Genomic DNA, 12,516 nt, shown 5'->3' with positions numbered 1-12,516 from the left:
TTTATACTTGTTATTTTTTACACTCCTGTCAGCACTTTCTCCCAAGTCCCCACCCTTAAACTCACTCTTAAATCAAAGAAAGTCATTTTAGCACAGCCACTATGACTGGCAGGATGGGCAACAATCCAGATTGAGAGGAGTATTTCACCATCAGTTTTCTGGAACCAATATTAGACATTATATATAATCTGAACTTTGTTATCTTTTAGGATTGTTTTCATGGTAAAGGTTTTTTCTTTATAAATTTCTGAACCATAGAAACAAAAGGTTACTAAAACTTTTTAGGTTAATATTATAAATCATAAGACTGGGAAAACAGTTTAAAATTTTTAATATTAACTAAACTTTATAGAAATGCAATGCATTTCTCTGGTTAGAATTTTTTGTTTAAAATACTGAAGTATATTCATGGTATTTTAAAAAGAAATTTTAAAAAGAAATATGTCAAAATAGATTTGGAAAAGAAGATCCCTTTTAGTATAAAGTAATGATATAGAATTGAGAAAAAATTTTCATAACATTGGCAAGAATGGTTACATCTGTCAAAACTATGACATATGAATATTGATTAATATGGGTATCATTTGTGTGTGTGTGTGTGTGTGTGTGTGTGTGTGTGTGTGTGTGTGTGTGTTTGTGTGTGTAAGACTGGGTATCGCATTATTCTGAAGGCTCATAGAATGTTGAAAATTCCTTTCATGAAAAAGAGTGGAGACAAAGCAGTTTCTATTTTCAGGTCTCCTTTTATAACAGAATATTTCAAGTCTAATTAGTGTTACTTAGATTTGATGATTTAAACTCATAAAATAAAGGGAAAGAGAAGCTGTGGGCATAGTTATTTTTATACTCATAAGTTAACTGTGATTGCAAAATTGAATTGTGAAGAGCCTTCCTTTAAAAAAAAAGTGTCTCTTGGATGATCTTGGTTTCTTTATTAGAAGCAGAGAAATGCTTTGTAAAATGTAGCTTTGTAACAGAAACCAGAAAATGATCAGGGTAATTTAAGGAATTATAGAATTTTTTTTTACATCCACATAAATGTTAATGTATTTAGAATTGCTGTATGATGACATGAATGGTATAATTGTTCTTATTACTTAAATGGGTGCTGAGCAATCTTTCTCTCAAATGGAATGTTGGAACTGATACTTTAGGATCACAGATTTAAAAATGAAAAGAACCTTAAAGGCTATCTAATCCAATCCTCTCATTTTACAGATGAGAGGAAGAAACTAAGGCTCAAAAAGATTAAGTGTTGTTAGTGATTTGATTTGAACTTAGATCCTGTGACTTCAAATTGTCATCTTTCAATTAATTAATATTAATAATAAATTAATGCTAAACAATATTAAGGGCAATTAGAGATTATAATACAGTAGTACAGAGTACCTTAATGTGGAATAGTTCAATTTCTCCTCATCTTTTGATTAAGATTATTTTAATATAGAAATGGTACAATAAAGGACAACAAAATATATGTAAGAAAAAAATGCTTGCAGAGATAGGTTAGAGAACTATAAATGACTTTTCATTTGTATTTTAACAGTTCTTTCACATTATTAGGGCCCAGGATTTATATAACATCTTCTGTAGCATAGCTCAGGAAACTCGCCTCACTTCTGTAAACCAAAGCCTGTTGAGAGGAAGGAATATCTTAGAGTAAGAAGAGGAAACAGGAAAGGTAATTGGGAAGGGCCAGAAATGGAAGCTTACACATGGTCTAAAAGACATTTGCCAAAAAGAATAATAATAAAAATTGAAAAAAAAATATTTGTAACAATCACCCTGTCCTTCAGGTGATGCTCTTGGCTATCAATTACATGCCACACTAGTGGCTTTTCTTTTCTTCTGGTGATTGATAGGTTTGTTCATCAATTCCACTGATACCATGACACATGTAATTATGAGGAGTTCAAATAATCTTTTTTTTGTTACTTGTTAATGAAGTGTTAACTTTGAGTGTTTTGAAGACTGAAGTCCTTTTGTTCATATGTTAGGTTCTGCCTGAGCTATAACAATACAAAGTTCTGGTCAGCCAGGTTGCCTCCCTCTGATCTAGAGAAAGACAGCTGCCTCTAGGGATGAGAAAGTTGGTGAGTCATCGTAACCAATTTAGACATTCACCTTTCTGCATGGCCTGCTTCGATCTACTAATGTATATTTTTTAACTATGGATTTTCTTGATTCAAGTGTGTACGGTAAGACCTAGCCAGAGATTGCCTTGAACCAGAGCTGAAATAGTTTACTCTTGAGCTCAGCTGTTATGGAAAGCTGAGGAAACATTTTTTGAAGGGGCATGAGTGATTCACTTGGCTTGTTTTTAATAGACTTGCATGTTTGTACATATGAAATTTGCTTTGTTTTGAAGGGCTGTGTAGCTCAATTAAGAGATGTTGACACACCCTATACACTCACCCACCTGCATGATAACTGGTTCACTTAATCAGTTATGGAATGACTTTGGAAAAGTTTGATGGGATAAAGACAGGAAGGTTTAATAACTGTACTTTTTTTTTCCAGAGTAACATATATCAGGTTAGATTGCTTCTTGAAGGTAGGTAGGAAAAGGGAAATCAAGGGGCAGAAATATTTTCTACACTACTGTAATTCTAATACTCCATTTCTAAATCGGTACAAACCATTCCTAAGAGCTTTTTTCTTCACCTTCTTTTTGCTCTTGATTTTCATTGCCTCTCTACTTCACACACATCTAGAAGATCACAAAAATAAGTCAGATATGATTGAGAATTAGTTTGGGTAGACAGGACCACTTCTATACCTTTTCCTTCACCTCAAATACATGTTACCTACATTCAAATAATCACATATATTATGTCATATATAATTATCATAATATGATTCTATAATATCATTGTACGTGTTCATTGACTTTTATCTATGAAGGCCTGTATTTACCTAGTTATGCTTATGTTTATCTCCCTCATTAGAGTGTAAATTCCTTGAGGGCAGGGACTGCTTTGTTTGTTTTTACTTTCTTTGTGTCCCCACTTGCTTAGCAGTTAGTATGTACCCAATAAATGCTTTTTGACTGACTGAATGTGCACAGAATCCTCAAGGTACCTAAAAGTTGAACAACTTGAGCAAATCATGTAATTATACAAATTAGAACTTGGAATCAAAATGTTATGCAATTGGCACATAACTATAATTAGTTTAGGGTATGCTTTACAAGTAAATAGAAAAGTATCACCTTGAGCTTTAGTCTAATTCCTGTACGATGTATGTTTTATCATTCTCTTCTTTCTTGTATTATTTCATTCAACCTCCAAAGAATGATTCATCGTGCTCATTGGAATAGGGGAGGGTAATTTTCTAGATTTTTAAAGAGTAGAAAAAAATTAAAAATTACTGTGTTTAATACCTTTATGTAGATAATAGACCAAAAAAAATCTAGGAAAGCTTTAATAGGTACTCTATTTTTATAATGAAAAATATTTTTAAATTGCTGATTTTTCCCTAATTCTGACTTTCTCATAGCTATAGAGTCCTTTTTAGCATTACTGCTTTTTCAGATTTAAAATGCAAATAGGAAAATCTCAAACACAAAATTCTGTATGTACTTAAAGCAGTCTTGGAGATCTAGTTTTTCAAATTATGATTCTTCTGTAGATCTTATGTTACCTTTGCATATTATTTGTTATGAATGTGACTCCTCCTTAGCTCTTCCTATCTTCTCAGTTCATGTTTTTAGTTATTTTTTTTAGCTTAAAGTATGAATGCTTGTAATGATTAACTTCCTTACTTGGTCTTTCCTGTTAGAAGTATAGATGACAGGAAATGAACTGTGCAATCATTATCATAAGTTCCCCATTCATCTGAAATCTGTATTGTAACATCTAGGGACTTATGTAGAAATAATTAGTCCTAATTCTAGTCCCACTTAGTTTCTGTAGTTAAGAATTGATTTGTTACATAAAACCTATGCTATTTGTGGCATAATTGTTGTTGTCCTTAGCAGAGAAAAGTTATGATTTGCTGTGTACCACAAATGAACTTTACATAGAATTGTTCCAGAGCTATGTAACTATGTAATCATGCCTCTGACATCATGTATTTATGAAGTTATATTTTTTTTTGCAATCACATCTAAATGTTTACATTTATTCCTTACTGAATTTCATTTTACTAGATTCAGGCCAATGCTCTAATCTGTCAAGATCTTTTTTTTGGATCCTGTCTCTCTGTCTCTGTAAGTTTTATGTTGTCTAAGAATTTGATAAGCATGCTATCCTTAATTTTATCCAAGTCATTGATAAAAATATCAAACAGCAGATTTGAATTTGGCATTCTTGAAGTACTCCACTGCAGACTTACTGCCACATTAGCGTTGAACCATTTAACAGCTACTCTTTCATTGCAGCCATTCAACCAGCCAAACCAGCTCTGAAACCATCTAATTGTATTATCCTCTAGTCCACATCTCCCTATCTTCTCCACAAGAATAATATGAGATACTTTTCATTTCCTTTGTCTACTAGTTTAGTAATTCTGTCTCTCAGCCTCCCTCAATCAAACAAAAAAAAAAAGGAAGTTTGGTGGGGTATTCTTACTAAAGCCTCTTTATGATCAATAGATCCCTCCTCAAATGTTTAGCCATCTCTTTAATGATCTGTCTTAGAATTTTTCCAGGAATCCAAGTCAAATTAATTGACTTATAGTCTGTGCAGACTCAGTTCTATTTCCTTTTTAAACATCAAAATATTAGTAGCCCTTCTCTTTTCCATGATCTTTCAAATATCTGATAATGGCTCAGTAATTAAATCTCCCAGTTCTGTTAGCAACCAGTTTGAGCATAGAAAAAGAAGATAATAGCTTGAAGGGATCATGCAGTCAAGCAAAGTTTTTGTTTCAAATAATAGTATATTTGTAGTAAGAAGAGAAGGATCTGATAAAGATGGAAATATTATTCTATGCTGTGCTGCCAGTAGTTTATGTTTTAGAACAAATATATTTCCCATTGAGGTTAATTTATGTACCAGATATACCAGCCCTCTCAACCTTGGTTTTTAAGGATGTGTTGCCAATGAGTAACAGAGAACTTTCCCAGGCATATTACACAAGTAGTTATTGATGTGCTCATCAGAGGAAAAAAAAAATAAGAGCTGCACCAGCAGTGATTTCTACCCAGGGTAGGTCAACATTTGAATTTTTAAATTACAAAAATTAGGTTGCTTTATGTGTGTTGATTGTGGAGAGCTGTGGGGCACCAAGGGGGGCTGGTAGGGTTCTGTGGCCTGCTCATTTGTCTACCTTTCATCTTAGGACCTTTGAGGCACCTAGCCTCACATGCCATCAGGCTCTTCCTTCACATGTCCTTCTGTGAATTCTGCAGTTCAGCAGGCCTGGCAGTGGCTTCATAGGTGGTCTTCATAGTGTCTCTGCCATGGCTTTTCTGAGAAGGTCACTTGCCTCATCCTTGTGTGTCCGGCAGCTTGTCAGGGCCATGGAACGCAGTCTTCTGAGGTTTCCCAAAAGAGGAACTGAACAACATACATCTTCCTCTCTCTCTGTTCTGTCATAAAGTCAAGCCTTTCTGCTATATTTAGAACTCCTGCAGCATTTTCTTTGGTTTGCATATTATAAAACTTAGCTTTGAGCATGTGTTTTTTCCTCTTTAGTTGGGTTTTTCTCTCCAACTAGATTCAAGGCTACATGACTGTAGTGATCTTATCCTCTTCAAAAAAACCCAGGACTTTCACTTCTGGGAGCCAAGATGGAGAAGTAAAAAGGTAATCATTCTTACCCTCCCCTATCAACCTCTGAAAATATCACCCCATAAAAAAAAACACCCTTGAACAGCTGAACTAGAAGAAAGATGGGGAACAGCAGTGCAGCAGCCCAGCAAATGGGTCTCCCAGTGCCTCAGCAAAAATAACGGAAGCAGCACTACAAAGGGCCCCATGAGGATAAGTACCCTGCAGTATTCATCTGAAAGGGGCCAAAGAAAGCAACCTAAAGTCTTCATAAAGCCCCAGCCTTGCTGATTCCAACCCAACACCAGGTAAGCTGTCAGAACCCCAGGAAGAGATCATGAAGCCCAGGTGGTGGAGCAGGTAAACACCAACACCTGGACCTCCGAGTGCCTCAGTGAGGGTGGGGGAACTGGTGAAAACCAGCTCAGAAAACCACCAGGTGCCTCGGCACTCTACCACAAAGGAATCTCCCAGTGCATTAGCAGAAACGAGGGAGGCAGCATTACAAGGGACCCCAGGCAGATACACACCCTGCAGAACCCATCTAAAAGGAGCTGAAGAAAGCTAAAGGAAAGGAAAAGCAGGCAACCTAGAACTGCCTGAAAGTTCCAGCCTTGCTGATTCCAGCCCAATATGAAGTAAGCTGCCAGAACCCTACAGCTTCCAATTGCCAACATAAGAGGCCCCAGCACACAAAGCCAGTGACCAAGGGCCTAGGCTCCCAACACAAGAAGCTTGGGTCAGTGCCCCCTCTGTTTGCCAGCAGGAGAGCTCAATCTCGTTAAAGGCCAGGGAATAAAGAAACACCATGAGTAAGAAGAAACGTACCATAGATTCATATTATGAGAAGAGTGAAGATCAAGACAGAAATTTTGAAGAGGACAACATTGTCAACAAACCCACATCTGCAACAACAAAAGGGAATATGAACTGGTCTGAAGCCCAAAAAGCCTTCTTAGAAGAGCTCAAGAAAGATTTTAAAAGTCTAATGAGAGAAGTAGAAAAGTCCTTAAAAAATACAATTGCCAAATTGGAGAAAAAGTACACTGAGGAAAACAAGTCCCTAAAAACACAATTGGTAAACTGTAAAAAAAAGTACACTGAAGAAAACAAATCCCTTAAAAATACAATTGGCCAGTTGGAGAAGGAAGTAAAAAAACTAACAGAAGAAAACAATCTGTTAAAAACTAGAATTGGACAAATGGAAACTAATGTGTCTATGAGAGAGCAAGAACCAGTCAAACAGAAACCAAAAAATGAAAAAAATAGATGAAAACGTGAAATACCTCATTGGTAAAACAACCGACCTGGAAAATCTATCCAGGAGAGACAATTTAAAAATTATTAGACTACCTGAAAATCATGATGAAAAAAAGAACCTGAACAGTATCTTTCAGGAAATCATAAAGGAAAACTGCCCAGAGGTCCTAGAACCAGAAGGTAAAATAACCATAGAAAGAATACACAGCTCACCACCTCAAAGAGATCCCAAATTGACAACGCCAAGGGATATAATAGCAAAATTCCAAAATTATCAGATGAAAGAGAAGGTGCTGCAAGCAGCCAGAAAGAAAGCATTTAAATATCATGGAACCACAGTCAGGATTACACAGGACCTTGCAGCTTCTACATTAAAAGACCACAGGGCATGGAACATGATATTCCCCTAAGGCAAAGGAGCTTGGACTGCAGCCAAGGATCAACTACCCTGCAAAAATGAGCATGATTTTTCAAGGGAGGAGATGGATATTCAATGAAATAGGGGACTTCCAAACCTTCCTGATAAAAAGACCAGAGCTCAACAAAAAATTTGATCTTCAAGTACAGGACTCAAGTAGGACTTAAAAAGGTAAATGGGACGGAAAGATAAAATATGTTGTTAATAAGGGTGGACTGTTTACATCCCTACAAGGGAAGATGACACTTGCAGCTCTAGAGGACTGTATTGTTATTACACCATGTTAAAGGAGTATACATAAAGGGGATGGATGATAGTTGACTCTGATGTGATGATAAAAAAAAATCTAATCAAGTGGGTTAAAGATTAAAGTCTAATTTTAGAAAATGTACTGAGAAAGGAGGAGGTAGACAAGAGTAAATTACATTACAGGAAAAGACACAAAATCCTATTACAGCAGAGGGAAAGAAGGGCGGGGGGGGTGGGCATTGTTTGAACCTTACTCTCATCAGATTTGGCTCAAGAAGGGAATAGCATAATCAGTAAGGTATAGAAATCTAACTTGCCCTATAGGCAATAGGAGGGAAAGGGGGAAAGAAAAAGGAGGGGGGATAGAAGGAAGGGAAGAAGCAGTAAGGCTAAAGGGTGAGAAAACAGAAATGGAGGGAGGAACTGAGGGAGGCGGTAGTCAAAAGCAAAACACTAGTGAGTTATTTTTACTTACAACTTCACTAATGTGAAAATATGTTTAATAGGAATGTAAATGTATAGCCTATGTCAGATTGTGCATTGTCTTGGGGAGGGTGGTGGGGAGGAAGGGGAGAAAAATCTTAAACTCAAAAGCATATGGAAGTGATTGTTGATAAATCAAAATTAAAAAAATAAAATTTGAAAAAAAAACTTCTTTACTCCCTTTCAAGAAAAAAAAAAAAAGAAAACCCCAGCTTCAGTTTTCCTGGTCTAATACTGCTGAGAATAAGAACCCAGAGATTTGGACATCAGCTTCTCCATCCTAGAAGTCTCCTTCCCTTCTCCACTTTTCTCCCCATAGGACTAGAATGAACAGTGGAGCTAGAGGAAGTTTCATTGACTCAATCTGCTTTGCATCTCTACAATTTCTGGCAAGCAATTATGCCTCAGAAATTCTGAGGTAGTTTCACCACCATTAGCAGTAGTGGATAGGCTCTATACCTTTCATTGAGTGAGACCAAAGGAGTACACTCATGGTGGCCAGGCATTGTATGAAAGTCCCTTCCTCTTTCTGCTTTTTCCAGCCTTTCCCTAGGAACAGGCAGTAGGGGAAAGGCTAGGTTCTCATGTATCACTAGGTCTGGACAAAATTTCTAAGAGAAAAACCCTACCTTCTTCCCATTTCTCCCCACCTCCTTCAACCCGATAATATAATGAGTTCCATCATTCAAAAGGACTGTAGAGCTTCTTTGGCACTTTGGACAAGATTGGCCACCTCTCTCTTTCAGACATGGACATTCTGTGACACTGTGGCAATTCAGTCAGACTACCTACTAAGTGAAACAATAGGGAAAAAGAGACTTCACTCAAACTCCTAATTAAGCAGTGTTAAAAAAAAAAGAGACGGGCACTGCTGTGGTGAGGAAAAAAAATATTTGCCCAATTGTCCTTGCCAACAACATTACCACTCACACCTACATCTAGCAAAATAAATAAAGACAGAAAGAAAGCCTGCCTCAAGGAGCTACACTATTTTCAATTTTTTTTTTAATTTAAGAGAGGATTCTGGGAAGATGGTGGAGTAGATCAGAAAACATGGCTCTCCAAATTTCCTCCAACAAAAAAGACAGAACATTGCCTCAGAGGGAATGTGGAGTGGCAGAAATAAACAAAAGTCAGGGTAAAGCATTTGTTCTCCTAAGACAACCTAAGAACACCCCAGGAAAGACCTGACCTCCTGACTTCAGGGACAGAGGTTCTGCCTGAGTGAAGTGCAAGCACCTCAAGGCCTATTCTTCCCAATTAATAAACAACAAGCTGTGGGGGTAGCTGGGGTTGGGGGGGGAGCCTCAACCTTAGAAATTTTCATCTCAAAGACAGTGAGTGGGTCTGATGCCTGAGTAGAAGACTGAAGGACTTTTCAGTGTTGAGGAGCACCAAGCCTAGCTGTGCTGACCAGACATGTCCTGGGCTGGGCTGCCACTGTAGGGGGAGAAGGAGCTAGCACATACTTAGTGAGTGCAGAGGGTTGAGGACCCTGCTGGTTGAGAGCATTTTCAGGAGAGCAGAGTCCTTAGTTGCAGTTCTAGGGCAGAAAGGACAGCTGTAGTTTTCAGCTACCTAAGGGATCACAGGGAGTAAGATCATTTGTGGACAGCATGACTGGGGGCTTTAGCCTTGTCTTAGGAGTAGAGAGGAGAGGCTAAGGTTGAACACCAGGACAGACCTCAAAAAAAATGACACTAAGAAGGGCCTGAGGCTTGAAACATCATTCCCCATACCTTGGGACTACAACTTGTTTACACTAATAGCTGCTAAAAACAAAATAAAACAAAAAAAAATGAGTACACAAAGGAGAAAGAATCCAACCATAGATAGCTACTTTGGGGATAGAGAAGATCTGGGTTCACATTCAAAGGAAGATAATGGAGTTCAAAAAAAGCTACTCCTTTTTCAGTGAGAATTGTCAAATGGTCCCAAGCACAAAAAGACTTCTTGGAAGAACTTAAAAAGGATTTTAAAATCAATTAAGAGAAATCGAGGAAAAATTAGAAAAAAATAAAAGCACACCAAGAAAATCAAGAAAATTATGAAAAGAAAGTTAACCAACTTGAAATAGAGAACCAAAAACTTAAGGAAGAAAATAATTCCTTGAAAACTAGAATTGGGCAAAAGGAAGCTAATGACATTCTAAGACACCAAGAAATAACAAAACAAAATCAAAAGAAAGAAAAAAAAGAAGAGAATGTGAAACATCATCAGAAAAACAATTGATCTGGAGAACAGATTGAGGAGAAATCACATAAGAATAGTTGTACTACCTGAAAATTGTGATAAGAGAAAGAATCTTGATACAATATTACAAGAAATTATCAAGAAAAATTGCCCTGAAGTTCTAGAACAAGAAGGCAAAGCAGAAATAGAAAAAAATCCACCAATTACCACTGAAAGAGATCCCAGGAGGAAAACTTACAGAATATAATAGCCAAGTTTCAAACTCCCAGATTAAGGAGAAAATATTAGAAGGAACAAGAAAAAAAATTAAATGTTTTGTAGCTACAATAAGGATTACACAAGGCTTAGCAGCTACTATGTTGAAAAACCATAGTTCTTGGAACATAATATTTCATAGAGCAAAAGAGCTGGGGTTACCAAGGGCAACCTACCCAGCAAAGTTAAGTATAATTCTGAATGAAAAAAAAATTGAATATTTAATGAACTGAAGGACTTTCAGGTATTTGTGAAAAAAAACAGCAGAACTTAAAGGAAATTTTGACATATAACATCCAGGAGAAATGTAAGGTAAACATTAAGGACCAATTATAGGACACTCCATAAGGTCAAATTGTTTACTTCTTATATGTGAAAATATTATCAGTTCCTTTATGATTGTCATTTTTATTTGGGTAGTTTGAAAGAACACCTTGGGCTGAGCTGACTATGAGGGGGTAATTCTTAAATAACAATAAAAAAAACTAAGGAGAGATAAAAAGGAGCAATTATCTCATGCAAATGAGATACTATAGTAGGGGAAACTAGTATGGGGGAGAGCAGGTAGTGCTGAAACCTTATTCTCCTCAGGAATGGGTTAAAGAGGGAACTATACATACATATATATATATATATAATACACACACACACACACACACACATATGTGTAAATATGTATATATGTATAAAAGTTTTTGAAATTTAGAAATAAGAGAGCAAGGGAATAGGGTGGGGGAGAGGATAAGGGAGGGACTCTTAGAGGGGTGGGTAGGTTAAGGAATAGGAATAATGGGTGGAAGCAAAGCAGAAGAGGGAGGAGGGATAAGAATAGGGTGAGAAGGATAGTGAGGAAAAATAGGAAGGAGATAAATATATAAGTAATTTTAGCTTAGAATGTGAATGGGATGAATTTACCCATAAAATGGAAACTGATAGCAGACTAAAAATTTGAATTTGACAATATATTGCTTTCAGGAAATGCTATAAAAATGAGAGATACATACAAAGATAAAACAGAGGTCAGGAGCAGAATTTATTATGTAAAAAGCAGTGGTAGTAATCATGATCTTAAAGTTAAACCTAAAATGATTTAATCAAAAGAGAAAATAGGGAAACTATACTATGTGAGCAATATTATCTATTATTGTTTTAGGCCTTTGAAAATACCTGGACAGTATAAAATACCTAAGCTTATACCTGCCAAAACAGACACAGGAATTATATGAACATAAACATAGAACACTTTTTATATAAATAAAATCAGATCTAAATAATTGAAGTATTATTTATTGTTCATAGACAGGTAAAGCCAATATCATAAAAAATGACAATTTTGCATAATTAATGTATTTATATAATGCCATCCTAATTAAATTACTAAAAAAAAAATCATACTGAGTTAGAAAAAAAATAATAACAAAGTTCATTTGGAAGAACAAAAGGTCAGGAACCTCAAAGAAACCAGGTGGAAAAAATGTAAAAGAAGCAGATTCTATAGTATCAGACCTTAAACTATATTATAAGGTGAGAGCATTGTTGAAGTATAAAATGGATAGTTTTTATTATTTTAAATTAAAATTTTCTTGTATAAATAAAACCTATGAAGCAGAGAATAGAAAGAATGTGGAAAATTGGGGAAAAAAACTTTCATGGACAGTCTCTCAGATAGAATGTGATTGGGTTTGAAAATTGCTGTGGTAGAGAAAATGGTGAGCTCATTCATTTAAAAAAAAACATGGAAAGACTTGGACTTATGAAGGAAAATACTAGCCACCTTCAGAGAAGCAGATGACAAATGCAAATAAGCATAGTGTGGTCTTACATATTTATGTATCAGTGTATATACATCTGTATCTAGATAGTGATCTATCCACAGACATATATGTCTCTACACACACATATATACATATATACTATTGATAGATATAGATGTATCTGTCCTTG

General features: G+C 36.0%; 1 protein-coding gene across 1 annotated transcript in view; it reads left to right on the top strand.

Annotated features, from left to right (window-relative positions):
• LPCAT2 (lysophosphatidylcholine acyltransferase 2) overlaps positions 1–12,516 on the top strand; it is a 92,954-nt gene that overhangs the window by 42,224 nt on the left and 38,214 nt on the right. The window lies entirely within an intron of this gene.

This window comes from Phascolarctos cinereus, unplaced genomic scaffold (assembly GCF_003287225.1).
Source record: "Phascolarctos cinereus isolate Bilbo 61053 unplaced genomic scaffold, phaCin_HiC Scaffold_2;HRSCAF=192, whole genome shotgun sequence".
Taxonomy (NCBI): domain Eukaryota; kingdom Metazoa; phylum Chordata; class Mammalia; order Diprotodontia; family Phascolarctidae; genus Phascolarctos; species Phascolarctos cinereus.
The sequence above is the reverse complement of the archived record's forward strand: the minus strand, read 5'-3'. Positions and strand labels throughout refer to the sequence as shown.